At 38.1% G+C, this 12,159-nt stretch overlaps 1 protein-coding gene across 1 annotated transcript in view; it reads right to left on the bottom strand.

Moving 5' to 3' along the window:
* LOC123319101 (serine proteinase stubble) overlaps nt 1–8,026 on the bottom strand; it is a 29,262-nt gene extending 21,236 nt beyond the window's left edge. Inside the window, exon 1 of the mRNA XM_044905951.1 lies at nt 7,764–8,026. The gene's annotated coding sequence lies outside the window, so the exon portion shown is untranslated. The remainder of the gene's footprint in view (nt 1–7,763) is intronic.
* Nucleotides 8,027–12,159: the final 4,133 nt, after the last annotated feature.

Below are 12,159 nucleotides of genomic sequence, written 5' to 3'. Positions count from 1 at the left end.
CATTGTCCTGCAAAAACAAAACACCTTTGGATAGATTTCCGCGTCTTTTCTCTTCAGTTTTTTACCTTAGAGTGGTCAGTCATGTCGAATAGTAATCTCCGGTTATTGTTCTACGCTTATCCAAAAAATCAATCATGATTACTCCATGGCAATCCCAAAAATCTGAAGCAAGAACTTTTCCAGCAGATTTTTGGACACGAAACTTCTTAGGTCTTGGAGAACCAGACGGTCGCCATTCCATCGATTGTTGCTTTGTTTCTGGATCGTAGAAATGTACCCAAGTCTAATCCACAGTAACAATTCGGTTCACGAAGTCTACATCGTTTTCAAATCGAGCACAGATCGAACGCGATGCTTCTACCCTTGCACGCTTTTGGTCAACATCCAAACATTTGGGGATCCATTTTGCAGCACTTTTTCTCATGTCCAAATTGACTTGAACTATATGATGAACGCGTTCGTATGAAATATTCAGTGCTTCAGATATCCGTTTTAGCGATGGAGTAGGCTTTTCATTCATTTTGTTTTGAACCATGAAAAACTTACTAATTTGTACGACTAAAACCGATTATCATAAGCCCGCTTCTAAGGGCTGGTTAAAAAGGTTTCCAATCGAAGGTGACCCATTGTCATTCTTACTATTTTAGTCACATAGCTTTATTCTATCGATATCTTGGGAATTTCAGAATGGTGCAGCATTCCATCAGTTCCATGACTAACAGTTTCCTGACAGGAGCGATATCAACATAATCAGGTGACGTACGGAGAAAATGACCAGCAGTCGAAAGTATTTTTCGAAGAAAGTAGTTTCTCCGAACCATATCCTTCGGCGGCAACATCAATGGTGCAAGAGATACCATAAAAATGCGATGATTTATCTGTCATTTGTCGAGTTATATCTTCATGGAAAACAATCCCGAATGAGTCAGGCTGCAGAGAGGGCAATGATTCACGAAAATGTTGCACGGATCTGGTTCTATCTGAAATTCCACGACCTGTTCTTTTCGGCAACATATACAGGATCAATCGAAGAGAGTTCAATCGCCCCAGAGCTTATTCACCCTGTGTGGCGGCAGGTTTCAATGATGGGACCATCGGAAATGCTGTAGTACTCTTGTGCATGGCCGCTCATTATTTGTGGATGGTCCACCTGTTTTTCCTCTCTCTTCCTTCCTACTCAATTATGAGGCTGAATGAGATTCGCCAAATTCTTGATAATGATGGATGATGGACCTGGTGGCTTGGAAAATCGATAATTATTGTCGATTTCGAGATTGCCCGTGGCTATCAGAGGTAATTGGTTTATTATTTCGAATACAGGGTGTTTTAAATCAGTGAATGTTCTTTTAACAGAGTTGCAGTTGCAAAAATCATCGATAAAAATTAGATCCTGGGTTGCCCAATTCTTCCACACTGTTCACCTCCTTTGCACTATACACCAGGGCTGTTTCCAATATTTGTTTTTCGATTTATCGTAGACATTTCCTGTGCTCTCAGGTGCTCTTCCAAGCATTTTGCTCCCCTGGGCATAAGACCTTCGAAAAGTTCTCAAAAAGATGTGGTCAGTTAATAATTCGTTGGACTGAGCTCGATGAAATTTCGAGGTTCATAACTAGAAGAGTTTGTCTCTCGGAATACGATATTGTATTGATATCTAGTTAGCCTTGATCAGTTCAATGCATAAAAAAAATATTGCTTTACCATAGCAACGAACAATAACTCATTAGAAGTGTCAGTGTGAAGTTTGAGGTCAAAAAAGTAAACCAGAGTTACGCAATAAATTAAAAGAGAAAAGATGTCCACCGAAATTGTGAAAATCGAAAAATTGGAGTATTGAGCCATCATCGAGTACCTGTATTTAACATGGTTAAGAGGTAAGCAAATTTACGAAGATATGCTCAATACCCGTGGTGATCAATGTCCTTCGTATGCGAAGGTGAAAAATTGGACTGCAAGCTCCAAAAGAGGTAAATTTTACATTGAAGATGAGGACCGATCGGGAAGGCCAGTTTCTGTGTCATTCCCCGAAAATATCGATGCAGTTCATTACATGATTTTATCAAACCGTCGAATTGGGCTAAAATGGATATCTGAAGCACTGAATATTTCATACCAACGCCGTTCATCATATAGTTCACGTCAATTTGGACATGAGAAAAATTGCTGCAAAATGGATCCCCAAATGTTTGAATGTTGACCAAAAGCGTGCAAGGGTAGAAGCATCGCGTTCGATCTGTGCTCGATTTTAAAACGATGTAGACTTCTTGAACCGAATTGCTACTATGGATGAGACTTGGGTACATTTCTACGATCCAGAAACAAGACAACAATCGATGGAATGGCGACACTCTGGTTCTCCAAGACCTAAGAAGTTTCGTGTCCAAAAATCTGCTGGAAAAGTTCTTGCTTCAGTTTTTTGGGATTGCCATGGAGTAATCATGATTGATTTTTTGGATGAGGGTAGAACAATAACCCGAGATTACTGTTCGACATTACTGACCACTCTATGAGAAAAAATTAAACAGAAAAGACGCGGAAAGCTATCCAAAGGTGTTTTGTTTTTGCAGGACAACGCCTCTGCACACAAATCTCATGTTGCCATGCCAAAAATTCGTGATTTAGGGTTTGAATTACTAGAACACCCCCTTTATTCACCAGATTTGGCTCCATCCGACTATCATCCCTTTCCCAATTTCATTCGATGAAACCGTTCGTGAGATAGAACTAAAACTAACATTTTTCATGGGTTTTCAACAGCCTGTATCTTTTAAACCAAGCAGATTCGGAAAAAATGGTTTCTTTCGACCTCAACAATCTATACTTCCGTTTAACTGACAGAGTGTCAATCTCGGATATAGTTGTCAGTAAATGCGCACCCCACTTCGCTTACATTTACAACAATTTATGAATAGTCGAACGCGGTTTCATTAGCATAATCTCCAAACAGGTGTACACGGCTTGATAAGCTTCGGAGACACTAAAAATCATGGATCGACAGGTTTCTACCGTCCTTTTCAACCTAATGCGTATTTATACGATGGTGAAGTAACAGACGTAGTTGATTTTTCATTATGACCCAACATAAAATCGTCCATAAAGATTAAATTTGTTATCGAACGAATTTATGCGCTGAAAAACATTCATCGTCGACAGTTCTTGAATCCTTGATTAACATATATTGAACATATTTCTTTGATTATGATTTACGAAGCTGATTGCCTCGCTGCGTCCAATCATATTCCATTGTAAGGATTTTTGTTCTATGGATATCTTGATGATAGGTTGAGAATAGACGATTCAAGAATCAACACTAGGAAGCTAATCGGTTTTTGGTCCTCGCAGGCGGATTCGGAAATAATTGTAAAGGAAAAAGTGTTTCTTTTGACCTCAAGAATCTACTACTAAAATATACCCACCCTTGTGCTGTATGTATCTGTCTCAACGGATTCAATATCTCGAGATATCATCAGTTAATGACCATCTTAATTGGTATAACACCTTGAAATATACAATGCGTATTGTGTTACATCACTGTTCGGAGTATTTGTTTTCAATCAAGTAGTAATGAGACCATTGTCAATAAGAAACCACCATTCTGTTATATTCCGGTAGTTGTTCTTGATTGAATAATATCTTCTCACAGCTACCGGTAAAGTAACGCCCCCTCATTATTTAAATTACATAGAGTATCCATTCCTCAGTACAAAAACTCCGCTTCTGCCACTTCATTAACATGGTCACAGATATATGGATGGCAAGAACAGAAATTGCAAAGGATCTACTGAATTCTAGGGCTTTTTATCGAGCGAAAGGTGCGGTATAGACGTGATTAAATTGCTGGATATGGATGCTGTGATTATCGTTAATTGTAGAACCTCTTACTGTTTTGGAAACGACTGTGAACATCGAGAGGAAAGCGCTGGCATTATCAGCCTTGTCTTTTCTAGTTGTATTGAAAACGCCATCTCTTTATATCCAATACAAAGATTTTGAACAATGCTGCAACCAAATTCAAAAGAGAAACTGGGAAAAGTAATCCAGATTCTGAAGAAATCAATAGAACTTGATGTTTAAGATCACAGAGCAGATCCTGATATGCTCATAACAATGGCATGCATAAAAATATATTGTGTTACCATAGCAACGAACAATAACTCATCAGAAGTGTCAATGTGATGTTTGAGGTCAAAAAAGTAAACCAGAGTTACACAATAAATTGAAAGAAAGAAGATGTCCAGCGAAATTGTGAAAATCGAAAAATTGGAGTATCGAGCCATCATCAAGTACCTGTATTTAAAAGGGTTGAGAGGTAAGCAGATTTACGAAGATATGCTTAATACCCTTGGTGATCAATATTCTTCGTATGAGACCGTGAAAAATTGGACTGCAAGCTTCAAAAGAGGTAAATTTTCCATTGAAGATGATGACCGATCGGGAAGGCCAGTTTCTGTGTCAGTCCCCGAAAATATCGATGCAGTTCATGACATGATTTTATCAGACCGTCGAATTGGGCTGAAACGGATATCCGAAGCACTGAATATTTCATACGAACGCGTTCATCATATAGTTCACGTCAATTTGGCCATGAGAAAAATTGCTGCAAAATGGATCCCCAAATGTTTGAATGCTGACCAAAAGCGTGCAAGGGTAGAAGCATCGCGTACGATCTGTGCTCGATTTGAAAACGATGTAGACTTCTTAAACCGAATTGTAACTATGGATGCGACTTGGGTACATTTCTGCGATCCAGAAACAAAGCAACAATCGATGAAATGGCGACACTCTGGTTCTCCAAAACCTAAGAAGTTTCGTGTCCAAAAATCTGCTAGAAAAGTTCTTGCTTCAGTTTTTTGGGATTGCCATGGAGTTATCATGATTGATTTTTTGGATGAGGGTAGAACAATAACCGGAGATTACTATTCGACATTACTGACCACTCTACGGAAAAAAATTAAAGATAAAAGACGCGGAAAGCTATCCAAAGGTGTTTTGTTTTTGCAGGACAATGCCCCTGTACACAAATCTCACGTTGCCAAGCAAAAAAATTCGTGATTTAGGGTTTGAATTACTACTAGAACACCCCCCTTATTCACCAGATTTGGCTCCATCCGACTATCATCTCTTTCCTCAACTGAAAAAAAGTTTAAAAGGTCGTAAATTTTCTTCCAACGAGGAGGTAATGAAAGCTGTGGAGGTCTGGTTTGCAGAGCAAGAAGAAACAAGAATTTTTCAATATATCCTCGTAAATGTATCTTTGTTCCAAGGTTAATATGGACTTTTTAGATCTCTACCTAGCTTTTTTCCAGATGTGATTGTTCACCGAAGGTAGAGACCTAAGTTCCATGAAAGCTGTCAGAATAGATATGATCAGACTTTAAGACACCACAGCATCCCAGTTTGATAGGAAGCACAGACGCCATTATTTTGAAGTCTATTGTCTATAATCTCGACATTTGAAATACCAAATCATGAAGTGCTATTTGTGATGACAGTAAGTCTATAACAAAAACTCAATTTTCTATCCTGATCTTCTTATCATCTCTGTCCTAATTTTTTTCGTGAACACGCATCCAAACCACAGAATCCTGATCTCTTAATCATCTCTGTCCTAAATTTCTTCGAGAACACGCTTTCAAACCACAGAATCCCGATCTCTCCATCATCTCCGTCCCATATTTCTCCAATACACACGCATATGCAAAGCGCAGCATAGATTAGAGGATCCGCCCTGTCAAATCAATTGTGGAATCCTCCGATTCATTGCTGGAAACTTTTCGGAAAGGACATTAAATTCAAGTTAATGGCTCCGAGGAAATTATGTGTTGTCGAATTTGCCTCGTTAATGGTCCGAGGAGTTGTAACGATAAATTTTACGTGAAAAAAACCAGCCCGGCATCGACTTTAACACGTTCTCCAGTCGTTAAACAAATCAAATCTTGAAATGTATCTAGTTTTCAGGTGCATATAGCCCATTATCGAATACATATCGGAAGGATAATTCGGCTTCTGATTGTAGTTTATGGTTCGATCATTTAAATTTTCCCACTTCTCTTGGCTAGGAAGAAAGTAAGTGCCTCCTTTCTACTTTTCCTCGTAGTTATACAGGGTGTTTTCAAAGGTGAGGCTTTTTTTTGACAGAAGGTCGTTCAACCAAAAATTGTCTACATAAAATATCCAAGATGTCTGAGATACAACCCCTAGAAGTTCGACAGAATTTCATTGAATTTCAAGTACGGGACTGTGGAAGGCATCGCAAAAACGAAACAAAACATAAACATATGGCTGGACAATGAATGGTTCAGTACCAAGTTCATCGGATTAGATGCATCAGGTCACTTTTGAGAGAATCATAATAGTTGTATCGTACAATTTAGGGTGAAAAGAAATGTTGAAAATCGAGGCAGTTTCTTGAAAGTGCTTATGTTAGTTATGTTGAAAAAGTGCCATGATGTTTCCGCCATTTCATCCCATTTTTACGACGATTGTTGGAATGTACAAGAAGATTGTGATTCCCATTGTGAGAAAATCCGTGAATAATTTCTACGAATTTTATTGGTGAGATTTTTAAGTATTATTCTATTTTTTACACTTGTGACCAAAGTCTCTTCTGTCAGTTGGTATCGAAATGAGCCATTTCATAAAATCGTGTAAGTTACTAGAAAATAATGAGAACAATTCGGCAATCCTAAGTTTCCATTTTCATTACCACGTAAATATCGAACGAGCCAATATCCTAAACGAAACCACATTGTAGAATCAGGAGATGAGTTTTTTCCCACTGCTTTGCGATAATTCAGCTAACAAACGGTCTAGGGTCGTATTAGGATCTATTTCATAATCATTTACAATTTTTTTTTCAACTTTGTCATTTTGAAAGTTTTGTATAGGTGATTTTTGATGAAACGCTTCATTTTGACTATTGCTGCCTACTGTTGAAAAAAAAGCCTCAGCTTCAAATACACCCTGTAAGCAGTGTAAGCCATATAAGAAATTTATTTCGTTTTTGGCAGGTAATCCTTCTTATAACACCACGTGGACAAATCTTTTTTCTCGTTTTCCATTTTGTTTCAAGAATGCACTTTTTTTCACTTAAATATGGTTATTTCATATACGTTTATTATTATTGTAGTTTGAAGGAATTCTTCATTCTTTTTTTTTTTTAAACGGGAAAAAATTTGCCATAAATTTATTATTTCTGTACTTCTTCCAAATACATCAACTTCGTAAATCCAAATCAAAGATGAATTAGGGAAGTTTCTATATCCACTAATTTCAGAAGAATGTTTTCGACCAGATTAAATCACAACATATGAAAATTAAAAAAAAGTTTGGGGACCTATTCACCCTGTAAAACATTCGAATATGCTGAACATCCCTACATTGATCTCAATAAAAATGATCTTGACTCTTGATAAATCTCAAAAACACCCTAACTTTCAAGGGCTACATAGAATACCAAGATCGAGGGTTTTAATGCTCCTGTAAAGTTCTCGAATGGTCGAAATCTGCTCGATGTTTTCGGAGCTATAGACATTTGAAACAATTCGAATATCTGAAAAATTACCGATCCAATTGAAGAAAAATTCTCAATTAGCATCTCAGTAATTTTTTCTGGGGGTGAAGCAGCTTTGGGCCAGTTCAGTACTTGGATGGGCGACCGCCTGGTTCAATTCCCAAATTCACAATGAATTTTTCTTTCATTATCACACAACAACTCTAAATTTTCATATCAAAAAAAATTTTTGGACGATAAAAAGACTCACCAAAGAAAAACAACTTCGGTCGCATGCCAAAAACCTCCGGCTCAGAACATCCAAAACCTCCTCGGACGCGCAAATTCCTCTAAGGCTCACATAAACCTACTAACATCCGAAAGTTAACAATTTTCAAATGAAACACAGTCCGCGCGCTCTGCAACACCGAGAAAAGGAGATGAAACCGTACGTGTTCCTCCACCTGCACGTACCTATATGAATGCTGTTAACGACAACCGGCTACTGACTGACTAAAAGAGCAGTTGATGGCACACATCTCTCCGAGACAAGTGGGTCACTCTCTCCCAGACATACTGTGTGCACTATGTGCCGTGATCGCCGATCCGATCGAAACACTGTGATAAGGCCAACCGAGCCGGTGGATCTGTAACAATCGTTCTATGATCTATAGGAAGCGTCAGGGGCACACGCTACTGCCTAACGAGCAATTAACGGAAGTTGTGGGAAAAAGCGAGTTTAATTAAACGTGCGAGTTTCTACACGCTAGAAAAGGCGACATTGGTTTCTTCTCGCTCCTTCCTAGACATCAGTCGAATTGGTCAAGGTTCCTCTGCTTCCGGAAGGACGTTCCACCGAGTGCGGGGTGCCCCAAGGGTCTGTTTCAGGGCTCACGCTTTCCTTATCCTCCTTATGACCATCCAATGAGAGTGAACTATGATTTTTACTCATCAGTCGTATGGTGCCAATGCAACATTTGAATTGGTCAAGGTTTTTCTGGTCCCTGAGGACAATATGTCGAGTGCGAGATGCCCCAAGGGTCTGTTTCAGGGCTGACGCTTTCCTTTTCCTCCATATAACCATCATATGAGAGTGAACTATGATTTTCACTTATCAGTCGTATGGTTCCAATGCAACATTCGAATTGGTCAAGGTTTTTCTGCTACCTGAGGACAATATGTCGAGTGCGAGATGCCCCAAGGGTCTGTTTCAGGGCTGACGCTTTCCTTTTCCTCCATATAACCATCATATGAGAGTGAACTATGATTTTTACTCATCAGTCGTATGGTTCCAATGCAACATTTGAATTGGTCAAGGTTTTTCTGCTCCCCGAGGACAATATGTCGAGTGCGAGATACCCCAAGGGTCTGTTTCAGGGCTGACGCTTTCCTTTTCCTCCATATAACCATCATATGAGAGTGAACTATGATTTTCACTTATCAGTCGTGTGGTTCCAATGCAACATTCGAATAGGTCAAGGTTTTTCTGCTCCCTGAGAACAATCTATCGAGTGCAGAGTGCCTCTGGGGTCTATTCGGAGGTATAATGTCTTTAAAAAGACATTTGAAGGCTTCCATTACAGAGGTCACACTATTCTTCATGAGATGGTTCTTCGAAGTTTTCCACTGTAGAAGATCTTGGAAATAAGGTCCAATTGAACGTATGCAAAACACTCTCAACAGATTCTTATTGTATCTGCCAATGCAACCTTTGAATTAGTCAAGGTTTTTCTGCTCTCTAAGGACAATATATCAAGTGCGGAGGGCCTCAGGGGTCTATTTCAGGGCTTAAGTTTTTATTTCCTTCCTCAGGACCACTCGAGATTAGTTTCTATGGAAATGAACTCTGCTTTTTACTTATCAGTCATATGGTTCGGAGGTATAGTGCTTTTAAAAAGACTTTTGAAGGTTTCCATTTCAGAATTCACACTATTCTTCATAAGCTAGTTTTTCAACATTTTCCACTGTAGGAGATCTTGGAAATAAACATATACAAAACACTTCAAACAAATTGTCATCGTAACTTCCAATGCAACATTCGAATTGGTCAAGGTTTTTCTGCTTCCTGAGGACAATCTGTCTAGTGCGGGATGCCCCAAGGGTCTATTTCAGGGCTCACGCTCTTCTTCTTTTTCTTATGGCCATTCTATGAGAGTAAACACTGATTTTTACATATCAGTCGTATGGTTCTGAGGTACTTTGCTTCTGAAAAGCCATTTGTAGGTTTCCAGTCCAAAGGTCGCACTATATTCTTCAAAGATGTTTCTTCGAAGATTCCACTGTTGAAGATCTTGGAAACAATGTTCCATTAAAAGTATGCAAAACACTGTTAACACGTTCTTATCGTAATTTTCAATGCAACATTCGAATTGTTCAAGATTTTCTGCTCCCTGAGGACAATCTGTCGAGTGCGGGGTGCCCCAAGGGTCTATTTCAGGGCTTACGCTTTTCTTCACCTCCTCACGACCATCCTTCGAGATAGAACTCTGTTTTTTACTTTTCAGTCGTATGTTTCGGAGGTATAGACCCTCCAAAAAGACATTTGAAGGTTTCTATTCCAGAGGTCACGCTATTCTTCATAAAATGGTTTTTCGAAGATTTCCACTGTAGAAGATCTTGAAAAAAGTAGTAAATCTGAATCTTTCTGAAATACAAAAGATAACGTGAAATTTTTCAATCACTAAAATGATCTGATTTGCAGTATCGCTATTCATTTCTACTAGTTTTGTGGCCTAATTATTCGATCATATCATTTTAACGATCAATTAACGGAAACTGTTTGAAAGCGAGTGTTTCTTTCTATTGAAATTGTTCCCTCATCCTTCTCAGTCAGATCTTCAGGAGGAAAAAGTAGGAAAGTTCCACAGAATGCATTTTCATTTGATAGAATTATATGCAGTTTGCGTATTTGAACCTCACCTCACTCTGAGGGGCAAACAAACCCTCTATGATCACAAAACGAGGCAATATCATCAATTAAAGTCAGTTTTTTATACCGGACTTTTATGTCACCACTGAGGGATACATAATATTCGCCTCACTACATTTTCTTAGCAAATTGATCAGGATTTATAAGAATCAACACTCGTGTGTTGTTCTTAAGCAAAATGGCGCACCTGTCAAAGTCATCTGATCCAAAATGCGAGTTGTTTTTTGACAACTTTCGATTTGCAAGGTTAGAATCATAGAAATGTGTAACTGGGACATCCCCCAGGAGAAGCCGCTCTCGCGTAAACGCACATTAACTCAGGCTGAACCATTGTTTTCTCTATGAATCATTCACAATGTGATCGCGAATAAACGCTGCGTATCGGACACTCTGAATATGTAATGAATGACAAAAGTATTAATTAATTAATCTCACTGTGCAAATGCGCCGGGTGATTTAATAAACTTTATGAAATGAAACTAGCCATGAATTATTCACGACTCCTCTCTCTTTCTTCAACCTAGAAAGAGATTGAGTGACATTGACGGATTGATCGCGGAGGGAAATTATAACTGCTCTCGAAAATGGACGAGATTGATTCGCCAGGTAATCATATGAAGATATTTCGTTTCGTTTTTATTCCACCCAAGGAAATTCCTGGATCCAGTTAAGCGAGGCGAGGCAGCATTTAACTTTCGAAATATTCGACTTTCATTTCAGTTTCAACGTCGTAAATACGACCAAAATTTGCAATTCCAGGAAAAAAAATTCATTTCGAATCAATTATTTATTTCAATTCTTGAAAACCTATATGCAGGGTTGGGTTTAAATATGGAACCAAATAAATATCAACGAAAAAAACTACATTCAGGAACTTTACAGCGAAGTAAAATGATGCATCAGGTCATTTTTCGTTACTACTACACATTCATCAGGAATTGTTCATCTTAAACGCTTTGGCTGAATGCAACTTTGTTTTAAAAATGTTTCAATGCATTCATTCAGTCAATCACCACATATTCAATAGGTACATCCCATAGAAATTCAATAATCTGGTTGTTGTGTTTTGGGTCGAACATTTTGTCAACTTCAGAGCATCTCATCACCTTGGTCAAATTCATCAGAATTCTTCTGATTTATGGCCCAAGAAATGATATGCATATTCAGTAAAACAATTATTTTTTCCTCGTCTAATCCTCATAACCCAAATCAACTCCTATATTGAGTTATTATTTGTGTTCGTTTCATTATAACGGACAACAGACTGTCGGAAAATAATGAAGGTGTTAATTATTCATTCTTCATTTCACTGTTGTGAAATGAAACCGAAAAATCGAATGGGTACGTGTTCAGAGAGGACCATTAGCAAAAATGAGGTCTTCGATGAACGACAACTTGAAGAAGTGCGAATTAATGAAGCTATGATCGCAATTTTTTGTCTGCAGAGTGTTAGAATTTCGAGAAAATGAAAAAATATTGGTTTTGGCATAAATTAAAAACATTCCTAGGTGTTTTTCTGCAATTTAACGAACGCCTTCGAAGCACTAATGACTATTATGACTATTATATCACTATATATATATAAGTCTGTATCTTGGTTTTTCTTCTTGTATCACATATTTGAGTGGTAAAAAACTATTAATTTCCATTATTTTTCACATTTTGAATATATCCAGTTCAATATCAACCCAAAAACATTCTTCTTTTTCATTAATTTCATTTCTCAATCGTCAAATCA

The sequence above is a fragment of the Coccinella septempunctata genome, chromosome 8 (genome assembly GCF_907165205.1).
Source record: "Coccinella septempunctata chromosome 8, icCocSept1.1, whole genome shotgun sequence".
Lineage (NCBI taxonomy): Eukaryota > Metazoa > Arthropoda > Insecta > Coleoptera > Coccinellidae > Coccinella > Coccinella septempunctata.
Note: the sequence above shows the minus strand (reverse complement) of the source record. Positions and strands in the feature narration are given on the sequence as shown.